This window comes from Anolis carolinensis, chromosome 4 (genome assembly GCF_035594765.1).
Source record: "Anolis carolinensis isolate JA03-04 chromosome 4, rAnoCar3.1.pri, whole genome shotgun sequence".
NCBI classification, from domain to species: Eukaryota; Metazoa; Chordata; class Lepidosauria; order Squamata; family Dactyloidae; genus Anolis; species Anolis carolinensis.
Genome location: NC_085844.1, coordinates 121,551,535 through 121,565,245, shown reverse-complemented (window position 1 = coordinate 121,565,245; position 13,711 = coordinate 121,551,535).

The following is a 13,711-nucleotide window of genomic DNA, read 5'->3' as shown; positions in this document are numbered from 1 at the left end:
CTCAGTATTTCTTTTTCTCAAGGTTGATACTTTGAAGAAACGTATATACTATATTCATATATGTCTCAATATGGTGGTGGTAGAGGGTTTAAGGGGGGGAAAGAAAAGGGAAAGGAAGGGGGGGAATCATTCTGTTTCAAATAATGAGCATGTGCACCTTTTTGCCTCAGGCCTTCATACACAATTTAGCCAGAAAGCCAGGGCAGATCATGATTTAGCTTTTGACATCTCCTGCCTTCAGGCCAGTAGAGACTAATACAGATTTCTGACTCTGAGCACACCACAGGAAAAAAAGTGAGGGAGAGAGGCCTTTTATTGACTAAATGATAAAGAGGTTTGTAATGATAAATAACAGTCATTTTATTGTGGAATTCCCCAGAAAAGATGCATTTTGCAGTGTCTCAAGGAGTCGACAAGCCAGTGCCGGTTCCCCATGGATCAGAACCTGTTAAGCTCCCAGTGCAGAACTGGAGGTCACAAATTGCATAAGGCCCATCCTATTAAAACTGAATAAGTCCAATACATAATCATAGCTCCATCCAGACCAGTTGGAACGGAGTGGATTAGCTGAAGGCAGACTCTGGTCTTGCGTTCTCTCTCAGGCTGTGTGTCTGACAAAGTCGGCGGTGCATCAGCGCCCAGACTGCCTGGACCTTTTCTTTCTCTCTGCCAGGTTTGATCGATAGTTTAATTGTAGACTTTGGGAGCAATAATGGATAATTCGGCCTGAACCATCCTTTATGAGCTGTGTTGTCAAGGACGGAGCTTTCAAAATTAAACAAGAGTTGGGTAATATTATTACATTTGTACAGCTCACATACAGTTAAATTCCACTTGCAAGTACTGTCTTGACAACTCATACAGTTCAATAAACATTGGCTGAGATAGAATGAGGAAGGAGAAAGAAAATAAAAGAGGAAAGAGAGTGAATAACAATTAAAATAGTTACCATCAACATTCACAATATATGTTTGAATTTAACAACGGAAAATAGAAAAAATTCAATTAGGCGTTCACATACTCGACATATGTTCTCATAGTCTGCATATAAGTAATGACCATGAATGTCCCTTCATTTTACCGGAGCAAGTGGAAGACATTGAAATATCTCACTGGGCTAAGAAAATTATCCTATAAGGCACACACACACACAAGGAGTAATGTGCAGCTGGAAGGAGGTTGAGGATATGGGACTCCAGGATTATGACTTCAGAGAGTCAAATTGTGTGAACTGAACATGTTGATGAAAATACCCAGTCAACAGATACTTGGCCAAAGGATCCTAAAACATACATTTATTGTATCTTTTCATATCTGTATTATTATTCTCTGTGTATGTGTCTTCAAGTCACCTGTCGGCTATGGCAACCTGGGGTTTTTCTAGGCTAGAAATATTCTGGAATGGTTTTGGAAGTTTTTTCTCAGGCACCCCTTTTTACACTACATGATAACAGTAGTACATGCCATTAGGAATCCACTTCATATCAATTAAAAGTATCAGGTACATTGATGGGACTACATGAAATTGTTGTTGTTGTTGTTATACTTATTATTATTATTATTATTCGTGTCAGGAGCAACTTGAGTCGCTTCTGGAGTGAGAGAATTGGCCATCTGCAAGGACGTTGCCTAGAGGACGCCCAGATGTTTTGATGTTTTACCATCCTTGTGGGAGGCTTCTCTCATGTCCCCGCATGGAGCTGGAGCTGATAGAGGGAGCTCATCCGCGCTCTCCCCGGGTGGTATTCGAACCTGGAAGACTTCAGATCAGCAACCCAACCTTCAAGTCATGAGGCTTTAATCCACTACGCCACATAGAATCATAGAATCATAGAATAGTAGAGTTGGAAGAGACCTCATGGGCCATCCAGTCCAAACCCCTGCCAAAAAGCAGGAAATCACATTCATAGCACCCCCGACAGATGGCCATCCAGCCTCTGCTTAAAAGCTTCCAAAGAAGGAGCCTCCACCACAGTCCGGGGGAGAGAGTTCCACTGCCGAACAGCCCTCACTGTGAGGAGGTTCTTCCTAATGTTCAGGTGGAATCTCCTTTCCTGTAGTTTGAAGCCATTGTTCCGTGTCCTAGTCTCCAGGGCAGCAGAAAACAAGCTTGCTCCCTTCTCCCTATGACTTCCCCTCACATATTTGTACATGGCTATCATGTCTCCTCTCAGCCTTCTCTTCTGCAGGCTAAACATGCCCAGTTCTTTAAGCCTCTCCTCATAGGGCTTGTTCTCCAGACCTTTGATCATTTTAGTTGCCCTCCTCTGGACGCTTTCCAGCTTGTCAACATCTCCCTTCAACTGTGGTGCCCAGAATTGGACACAGTATTCCAGGTGTGGTCTGACCAAGGCAGAATAGAGGGGGAGCATGACTTCCCTGGATCTAGACGCTATTCCCCTATTGATGCAGGCCAGAATCCCGTTGGCTTTCTTAGCAGCCACATCACATTGCTGGCTCATGTTTAACTTGTTGTTCACGAGGACTCCAAGAGCTTTTTCACACGTACTGCTGTTGAGCCAGGCGTCCCCCATTCTGTATCTTTGCATTCCATTTTTTCTGCCAAAGTGAAGTATCCTGCATTTGTCCCTGTTGAACTTCATTTTGTTAGTTTCGGCCCATCTCTCTAGTCTGTCAAGATCGTTTTGAATTCTGCTCCTTTCTTCTGGAGTGTTAGCTATGCCTCCCAGTTTGGTGTCGTCTGCAAACTTGATGATCGTGCCTTCTAACCCTTCGTCTAAGTCATTAATAAAGATGTTGAACAGAACCGGGCCCAGGACGGAGCCCTGCGGCACTCCACTCGTGACTTCTTTCCAAGATGAGGACGACGCATTGGTGAGCACCCTTTGGGTTCGTTCGCTTAGCCAATTACAGATCCACCTAACTGTAGTTTTGTCTAGCCCACATTTTACTAGTTTGTTTGCCAGAAGGTCGTGGGGGACTTTGTCGAAGGCCTTACTGAAATCCAGGTACGCGACATCCACAGCATTCCCTGTATCGACCCAACTTGTAACTCTGTCGAAAAAAGAGATCAGATTAGTCTGGCATGACCTGTTTTTGGTAAATCCGTGTTGACTATTAGCAATGACTGCATCTGTTTCTAAGTGTTTGCAGACCACTTCCTTAATGATCTTTTCCAGAATCTTGCCTGCTATCGATGTGAGGTTGACCGGACGGTAATTGTTTGGGTCGTTCTTTTTTCCCTTCTTGAAGATAGGGACCACATTCGCCCTCCTCCAATCTGTTGGGACTTCTCCCGTTCTCCAAGAACTCTCAAATATGATCGCCAGTGGTTCTGAAATAACTTCCGCTAGTTCCTTCAGTACTCTTGGATGTAGTTGATCTGGCCCTGGCAACTTGAATTCATTTAGAGCGGCCAGGTGTTCCTGGACAACTTGTTTCCCTATTTGGGGTTGGAGTTCCCCAAATCCCCACCGGAGGCTCCTATTATTATTATTATTATTATTGACACAACGACGTTGTATGACACAGCAAACAAGATAGATATGCTGGATTTCGTTTCACAAAATCACAAGTCGAACACTTCCCAAGTGTCTAGGACTGTGTGATGTATTTTCGGATGATGCGTGCAGATCCCAGTAAGGTGGCCTTTTGCAGTTGGCAGATCGTAATTTTGTCAATGTCTATTGTTTCCAAATGCCGGCTGAGATCTTTTGGCACGGCACCCAGTGTGCCCATCACCACTGGGACCACCTGCACTGGTTTCTGCCAGAGTCTTTGAAGTTCAATCTTGAGGTCCTGATAGCGGCTGAGTTATTATTATTATTATTATTATTATTACTACTACTACTACTACTACTACTACTACTACTACTACTACCATCACCTCCCAAATCAGTATTTCAGAATGTTTTTTTTCCCTTAACTGTAACAAAATCTTTAGCATTACGTAAATCAGCCTTGCAGCCTCATCATATCCAGTCTTCTCTGCATCTTTTCCCCATTTCTCCACACTGCCAAAACAGAGTCCTATGGAGTCCATGTGACGTGGGGCAACATCCAGTGGAACTCCATGGGGCTCCGTTTTGGCAGCATGGATAAATAGAGCCCAGAGTGCCTTTGGCACAAAGTTGGGGAACATGGGGGAAAGATGGACCTAAAGGAAGAAAGAAAATGGGATGGCAGAAGATGGACCTTGATGGGAGGGAACAGAGTAAGATGGTTCCCACACTTTTCCCCTCTTTCCCCCTGCCCATCTGAAGAAGTCCTTAGATATCTTCACTTGCTGGTCAAAAGCAGGTGGTGGAAGAGGCAATTTCTTTACACAAAGACAGATTGTATCCACATCTTTAGTACTGAGAGCATCAAACAAAGAAATAATTCTATAGAACTCTCTCTACAGAAATGAAGTAGAACTTCTGTTTGGCCTAGATACTATTATGAGTGGCATACATTTCAATCCATTAAATTGAGTCCTGTTGCCGTAAGCCATTAACCTGTGCCTTGGCACACTGAAGGAAGTGGTCCAGCCCATGGTATTCTCTTTAATGATTATAAATTCTCTTGGTCATTTCTTCCAAACCTAAGAATTAGATTAATAGAAGCATATAGTGTTGGCTTAAAATCATCATAAGTCGCAACAAGGAAGGCTATTTTTGCTCAAATAATGGGTTTGTCTGTCCTTTCACATTCATTTTATTGCAACCAAATTGATAGGCTTACATTATAAAACAAAATCATTACAGATGAATCGGGGGCATCCTTAGGTATCTCAGAACCCTAAGGTATCTGTGCTCTATTGTACTGTTTCTATTTTAAGACAGGCCCTATATGAACTGTCTCTTACACTGAATTGAAATTATCAGAATTCAAGTTCTGTATCATTGTGTTGCAGGCATGGAGAATGGGCAACTCTCAAAATAGTGTTAGAATCAAACTCCAATAGTCCTTCTCTCATATGGCTAACATAGGCATGTTATAGAAGTAGTGCAAAAAGGTATCTGAAGATATTCCTCAGACCGGAAAAGTATCAAGACATTTCAGATCCACTGGCGATCATCTTTGAGAGTTCTTGGAGAACGGGAGAAGTCCCAACAGATTGTAGGAGGGCAAATGTGGTCCCTATCTTCAAGAAGGGAAAAAAGAACGACCCAAACAATTACCGTCCGGTCAGCCTCACGTCGATACCAGGCAAGATTCTGGAAAAGATCATTAAGGAAGTGGTCTGCAAACACTTAGAAACAAATGCGGTCATTGCTAATAGTCAAAACGGATTTATCAAAAACAAGTAATGTTTGATTAATCTGATTTCTTTTTTTTATAAGAGTTACAAGCTGGGTAGATACAGGGAACACCATGGATGTAGCATATCTGGATTTCTGTAAGGCATTTGACAAGGTCCCTTATGACCTTCTGGCAAACAAGATAGTCAAATGTGGGCTAGGCAAAATTACGGTTAAGTGGATATGTAATTGGTTAAGTGAATGAACCCAAAGAGTGCTCACCAATGCATCTTCTTCATCCTGGAAAGAAGTCACGAGTGGAGTGCTGCAGGGTTCCATCCTGGGCCCGGTTCTGTTCAACATCTTTATTAATGACTTAGATGAAGGGTTAGAAGGCATGATTATCAAGTTTGCAGACGACACCAAATTGGGAGGGATAGTCAATACTCCAGAAGAGCAGAATTCAAAACGATCTTAACAGATTGGACAGATGGGCCAAAACTAACAAAATGAAGTTCAACAGGGACAAATGCAAGATACTCCAATTAGGCAGAAAAAAATGAAATGCAAAGATACAGAATGGGGACGCCTGGCTCGACAGCAGTACATGTGAAAAAGATCTTGGAGTCCTTGTGGAAAACATGTTATGAGCCAACAATGTGATGCAGCGGCAAAAAAAAGCCAATGGGATTTTGGCCTGCATAAATAAGAGTATAGATCCAGGCTCCCTCTCTATTCTGTCTTGGTCAGACCACACCTGGAATACTGTGTCCAATTCTGGGCACCGCAATTGAAGAGAGATGTTGACAAGCTGGAATGCGTCCAGAGGAGGGTGACTAAAATGATCAAGGGTCTAGAGAACAAGCCCTATGAAGAGAAGCTTAAAGAACTGGGCATATTTAACCTGCAGAAGCAAAAGCTGAGAGGAGAAATGATGGCCATCTATAAATATGTGAGGGAAAGTCATCGGAAGGAGGGAGTGAGCTTGTTTTCTGCTGCCCTGGGGACTAGCATGCAGAACAATGGCTTCAAACTACAGGAAAGGAGATTCCACCTGAACATTAGGAAGAACTTCCTCACTCTTTAGTTGTCTTTTTGTCTTTTTAACTATGACTACAAAAAGGGAGAAAACCAAAACAGAACACTCACACATTGACTGCCAATAAGGAATGCCAAGTACTGTCATGCTGAAATGTGAATTGTAAGAAATGTTGCAGAGGCACTCAGTGACAACAGCTGGATGAAAGCAGTTGATGACACAGTACTCAAAGGTTAAAAGAAACACAAAGATAGATTATTGATATCAAGGGCTTCATGAAATCTATTAGTTAAGGAAGATATATTGACTGTTTGGAGGCTTTTAAACAGAGGCTGGATGGCCATCTGTCGGGGGTGCTTTGAATGCGATTTCCTGCTTCTTGGCAGGGGGTTGGACTGGATAGCTCATGAGGTCTCTTCCAACTCTACTATTCTATCATTCTATGATTCTATGTTATTTGTTTTATTTGTTTCTTGATCAAATAATTGATTTGACAACACTCAGGAAACCCACTGAGGAAGAATACAAAAAAAGTGAGAATTTTGCAGTTTTCACCCAACTTGAGATGTTTTTTGAAATAACTTTGCAAAAAACAAACAAAACAAAAACAGAATTCCATGGATTTTGCACCTCACCTCACCCACCCACAATATAAAAAAAGATTGCTAGAGTTCGCTAAGGAGGAGGCCAGTGAAATTTGTGCTTTCACATTGGACTTTGATGCTGGAAGAGGGCAAGATGTGCCATCACTCAGTATCCTGCTCTCCAATACCTCGCAATGTATTTTGTTGAGCACTGCCTGGTTTCAAAGGCAGATTTTGGGGAACAGCATCAATAAAAATAGTTTCCATTTTTTTGTGGAAAAACTCTATTCAAACTGAGCGAGCTCATGGCTGCATTAAAAAAAATGAATAGTCCCAGATATTAAGGCATGAATCTCAGTATCTTGTTGAGTTTGGTCCTAATCATAATCTCATTCTGTGCATACTACATTCCCATCTCATACATATACTCTTATGAGTCATATTTATGAATCATGTATTCTGAAATCACTTTATCGTCTACACATGAATCCATAAGATGCCGTGTGATTTAATGATTTAAGTGTTGGGTTCCAAAGATTAGGACTTCATCAGATGGTCTTGGGGCTGTGGAAATTGATCCACATGGGAGTCCCACAGAAGCCATCAGACAACATAAGAGAACTTCCAGTGGGACTCCGTGGGACTCCATTTTTACATGCCAAAACTGTCTTCAGGAGTCAGGTGTGACCCGACTCATGAACAAAGAATGCTGGGGAAAGACAGGGTAAGATGCAAAAAGGATGTGGGATGGTTGGATATCCCACAAAATGGGGAAAGATGGGAGGGAATGGGGTAACATGGTTCCCTACACTTTCCTCTACCTCCTCCCTCTAAGGACCTCTTCACACATACCTTTTATCCTTTGGCACAACAGTATTTTGAATCTTCAGCCATGGACCCCTATGGCTCCCATCACACCCCAGATAACTATTTCCATGGCTGTAGTGCCACCACAACCGAAAAAATGGCAATGGCAGACAATGTCAGGCTCTCCACCTCTCCATAGAGAAAGATGGATCAAGCTGTTGAAAAAAGGCTTCCCCCATTTGATGAGGCGGGGGGAGTCTGCGACAGAGTGGGGCATGAGGCAATAGGTCCCCACGCCCCCCTGCGCATCCGTGACCAGGACACGGTGAGATGCCTTTGTTCTAGCAGAATGTCTGACAAGATCCTAAATGTAATGAGGTACTTAGTCATGTAAATCAATTGGGTGAACTTGGGCAAGTCACATTTTCTCAACGTAAGAGAGAGGCAATGGCAAACCTCCTTTGGATAAATTCTACCAAGAAAACTCTAGGGTACAGTTGCCATAAATTGGAGGCAACATGAATGCACATAACAACAGCAACTACATGTTGGACTTAACTATCATGCCCAAAACTGTATTTTCAGCCATTTTAAAGTCCCAACTCTGCTTTGAACCTGAAATAGTTATAGAGTAACCAACAGCTATCGAAAGGACAATGGTTCAACAGCAGAGCCCAATTATTTAGACATGCCTACAGTGATGGGGTTGAGGAGCTATAAGGTTGATGTGAATGGAGTGTGAGACTGACAAATTAGAGGAGGAGGTGGTGATGTAGTGAGGAGGAATCCCTATATAGGATATGGAAAACAAACATCTATTTGAACTAGTCAATGTGGACAACATGAAGCCTACATATCAGTTCATTTTTGCAGACAGAATTGCTACCATTTTCCATTACCATAGGAATAAAAATGATGGCACTAAAATTTGGCAGAATCATGAGAGTGGATTTTACAATGCTCTTCTGACTGCCAACATTCCACAGAATACATTACATACCATGCGGAACTAGAAAGATCTCTTCTAACATATAAGGCACAGAGGTAGATTAGGGTGATTCCAGACAGGATTTTAATGTGCTCCCAATTGGGTTTAAAATGCCCGATTGGGCCCTCATTACAGCCCACACACCCAAAAAGCTTGTGCACCCAAACACAAAAGAACCCCCCCCCCCCCCAGAAAAGCCTTAAAAAGAAGAAATTACTTACCTGGCTGGCATTTCCCTGCTTCCGGTCCTCTCTTGGCACATAGAAATGACACACCAGGAGAAGGGGTGCAGGAATGATTTTCCTTCTCCCCCTTCTCCTGGCACATCATTTCTATGTGAAACAAAGGGTCAGCAGAAGGGAAATGCCAGCCGGGTAAGGTATTTTAAAGGCTTTTAAAAGGGGTTTTGGGAGGGGGTGGGGGCTGTCTTGGGTTTTTGAGCTCCAGGAGCCCAAACACCTCGGGACAGCTATGTGGATTGGAATCGGAAATCGACGCGATCCCCAGTCCAGTCCACACAGCTGGAAAGACCTGGGTCTTCTGAAAGGCCCTGATCTATCAAATTAATCAGAGAAAAAGCAGGGAATTTTAATTAGGGAAATAGCTTTCCTGCTTTGTTCTGAATTAATTCACATTTACTTGAGGTGTCATTTGAACACGTCAGTTAAAAGTGCAGGTGCTTGCGCATTTTAGGTGCTGTGTGGATGCACCCTGAGTCTCGCATTCCACTTGAGAAAGATGTCCTGCCTCTCTCACTACATTAGCACCACTCCCTTTGCATGAACTTCATAGCTCCCTGACCCTATCACTGAAAGCATCATTCCTTCACACGTGTCATCTCATTGCCGAGTGCGTGACAAAATACGGGCCTGCTCTGTGGATAACAAAAAGTGATCAATATCACTCTCTATGGCCCCAATTTGTCCCTAAATGCTTGGCTTCCTCAAAGCTAAGTAAGACTGCCATGTCACAAGATTCCAAATCCCTAAGATTTCAAGGCCAAAACCTTGGCCCGGGCTGTGGCGCAGGCTGTTGAGCAGCCAGCTGCAACAAATCACTCTGACCAAACGGTCATGAGTTCGAGGCCAGCTCGGAGCCCGTGTTTGTCTTTAACTTTGTTCTATGTTAAGGCATTGAATGTTTGCCTTATATGTGTAATGTGATCTGCCCTGAGTCCCCTTCAGGGTGAGAAGGGCAGAATATAAATACTGTAAATAAATAAAATAAATAAATAAAACCTAAGAATTGGGGGGGGGGGGGAAATCTTTTTGTACTTTTTTTCAAAACACATTTGCAGAAACTGCTTTGAAGAACAAATGAGAGTTATAGTCCAACCACAGAAAGTTTCCCAGGCCATCTTCCCAGGGAGACTGTGCAGCCTTGCTTGCAGATTTAGGTAAATTAGACTAAGAAAAGTTGCACTAGTTAAAAATGTCTAAACAGCCACGCCAAACCCAGACTGGTTCCACACAAGACAAAATACGCCGAGAAGGACTGTGCAAGCAGAAAGATATATGAAAACTGCCTAGGAACAACAAGGATATGGCTTGTTAGACAAGTGAAACGAAGGCCATGACCACAGAACTGATCGCCTGCCTAATCAAAGTTCTAGATAAAGCTGGACATCCAGCTAAGTCAGGTGTGGCTGGTTAACAAGCTCAAAGGAGGTCATACTATTGCAAGCTAGGTCTTAGCCTTGACCACTAGATAGCTCCCTAAGGAGTAACCATGCCCTCAAGGCAGACTGACTCTGGTTTTATTTTTAAATCACTGACACCTTCCTTCCAAAACAAAGACCTTCCTTGCTCTATTAGTCATAAGTAATTTTATCTATATGTTTTTCTCATGTGGGCATGATTTTCAGACCTATCCTTCAGGAAACCGTTGAGAGAAAGCTTGAACTCACTAAAATCAGTGTTAACGTTGCCATTAAACTCAATTGGGCACAATATCACCCAAGAGGCATTTTTTTAAAAAGTGAAAAATAAACAGGATTCACAGTGGCCACAAACACAGAGAAGCCCATTAGGGAAACAAGGAAGCCTCTTAGGACATAAATAATTAGCTTGTGACACTAGTGATGGATAGATGACAGGGGGTATTTGGGGATTTTTTTTGCTACTGTCTGTAACTATGCAGTTATTGTTTAAAGTCATTGTTTTATAGTTCATGGAAGGTTTTCATCAGGTACACATTCCACCACCATTTAATTGCATGGGTCACTGAATTAAATCAAATTGGCTTTCAGGTTTGATGGGGAGGAGGGGGATTCTTATTTCTTTCCATTACTCAAGAAAATTATTACAGTCTGCTCACCAAACACAAATTGTAGGCTTTATTGGTGTGTACTGTGGCTATTTCAGTAAACCACAAAGTGTTTACATGTGCTGCACGCATATACTTTGTGGTTTTAATAGCTGGTTGACAAGAGATTAAAGGCAGAAATATGGCATTTTATTAAAGCAAACATATCAGCATGCCTACCATGATAAAATGGTCTAGTTTTCTTCAGACACAAAAGTTTCTGTTGAGTGATACCTTTGAAATTCCTTGAGGGCACCCTATTATTCACTTCCCTCAGCAGAGAGCAGCTGCAAATGGCCTCCAATTTTCAAAGAGTATTGCCTGGTCATTCTTTACTGTCAAAATGAAGAAGAGCATAAAAGTTAAGTCAATAAAGTAATATGAAATGCTTAATATAAAAATTCAAGAATGAATGATTAACCATTAAAAACTTACAGTAGCTATTTCAGCCTAGGAAAAAAAATTAACATTTCCCCTGAAACCTATTAACACTCCTTGTAAACAATATTCTTTCTTGAAATATATAGCCTTTCCCCCCATTCTCTTCATACCCTTGGCATTTTTCTTATATCCACTCTCCTACTGCAGATATGCCGTTGGATTCCTCAAGAGGAGATATTCAGAGCCCCTTCCCTTGCGACACTGAGGAAGAAATGCCCATTTCCTCCCTCCTCTAAAATACATCTCATCTCCTTCAGGTTTACAAATCTTGCCCAACAATCATAATATCTGCTGTAGCTATTGACAGACTCCTATAAATACAGCCTGCATCAAGTGTTTTTCTTGCACTAAGTTATATCATTCCGAGAGCAAAAAATATATTACCTTTTGAAACATGGGCTGGGGGAAGAAGGACACTCAAACTAATTGCCTTCCCAGGAAATATATGCAATGTAAATATGAATGGTTTCATTTAAACTGCACTCAACTTGATTAAGTACATCCCACTTCACAGTTAACTATATTCAGATAGTGATTTTGGGGGGACTAGTATTCCAATCCAAACATCAAGGCTGCAATAGTTCATACATTCATGCAATATTACGAAGGTTGAATGAAAAGTAATGCCTCCACCTTTGTAACTCCTCAACAGATGGCAGTACTGGTATGCGGCAGGTACTGGCTTGTTCAGTAGACTCTCCTCTACAGTTCCATTTGGCAGGAAACCTTAGCATTGAACGGTTTTGTTGTTAAAGTGTGAAGTATGGAACCCTGTGCAGATGGTTGGTCAATATGACTTAGTAACATGCAGTTATTGAATTCTTGACAACAGAAGGTGTCGCCCCTAATAATAATAATAATAATAATAATAATAATAATAATAATAATAATAATAATAATACAGGTGGTCCCGGTGGTGATTGGCACATTGGGTGCCATGCCAAAAGATCTCAGCCGGTATTTGGAAACAATAGACATTGACAAAATCACGATCTGCCAACTGCAAAAGGCCACCCTACTGGGATCCGCACGCATCATCCGAAAATACATCACACAGTCCTAGACACTTGGGAAGTGTTCGACTTGTGATTTTGTGATACGAAATCCAGCATACCTGTCTTGTTTGCTGTGTCATAATAAAATAATAATAAAACTTTATTTATACCCCGCGGGGACTTGGGGTGGCTTACATGGGGCATTCATCAGAGAATGCAAGCTGTTTATGGTGATTGTGTTGATGTGAGTACTGTGTGCGTCATTGGGCAAGTAAGTTTAAAGATGTTGAGGTGGGAAATCTGACTTGTGTGACAAACAAAGAGTTAGACGTCCTGTGACAGCAACCACCGAGTTTCACAAGCAAAAGGTTGACAGATTGATTCAGGACAATCGTCGTATTACTCAAAGAGAACTTTCAAGCACAATCAGCATTTCACAAGAATGTGTGGGTCACATTATTGCTTTGCTTGGCTATCGGAAGATCTGTGCATGATGGGTATTGTGAGATGCTGGTTGCGGAAACAGAGTATAAACTTCTTCTGTGACGGCTTCAGAAAACTGTTCATCATTGGCAGAAATATATCCAATTGTCTAGTGATTATGTGGAAAAGTGAATAGTGGTAGGTTAAAGAGCACATTCTAAGAATTATTTCTGCGTTTGATTTATTAAAATATTCCCATCCAAACCCAAATAACGAAGATGGAGGCATTACTTTTTATTCAACCCTCATAGGTCCCACTGAATTCAATGAGACCTTTTCTTGAGTAAGTATGTGTTTGCACACACCAAATGTTCTACATCAGCAAAGGGTGGAAAAATTAGATGAGATCCATGTGATCATTTTTTATTCTCTTGGTAAAACATAATTATGTATCAGGAGGTGGGGGGAAGGGATATCCTCCCCACCACCACCTCCTGATGAGTCATTTTCAAGCTTTAGGAGGACTCTACGGAGGGGTCTGCTCTACCGGCAAGCACCTCAGGAAAGTTTTTTTGGAAGAATAAGGGATGGCTGGATGCTATCCCAAGTCAATCTTTAGTTGACCTGGGGTGGGATCAAGCCATCCCCCCACCCCCGGAAAGCCTAGGGCTGTGGGAGGGGGGTGGGGACTAAAACCCAGGAGGGTTATTTTAAGCCGCTTCCTTCTGGGTTTTGGCTAAGTGTAGAAGGGCTCTTTCACAAATTGTGTTACAATCTCTGTTTTTCAAGGACACACAGTGGATAATAGCAGATAGACCACCAAACATAAATTGGAAGAAGAATAATATTGTTGTTGTTATTATTATTATTATTATTATTATTATTATTATTATTATTATTATTATTATTGCATAAGTTTTGTTTTGTTTTTTTGTGTGTCAGGAGCA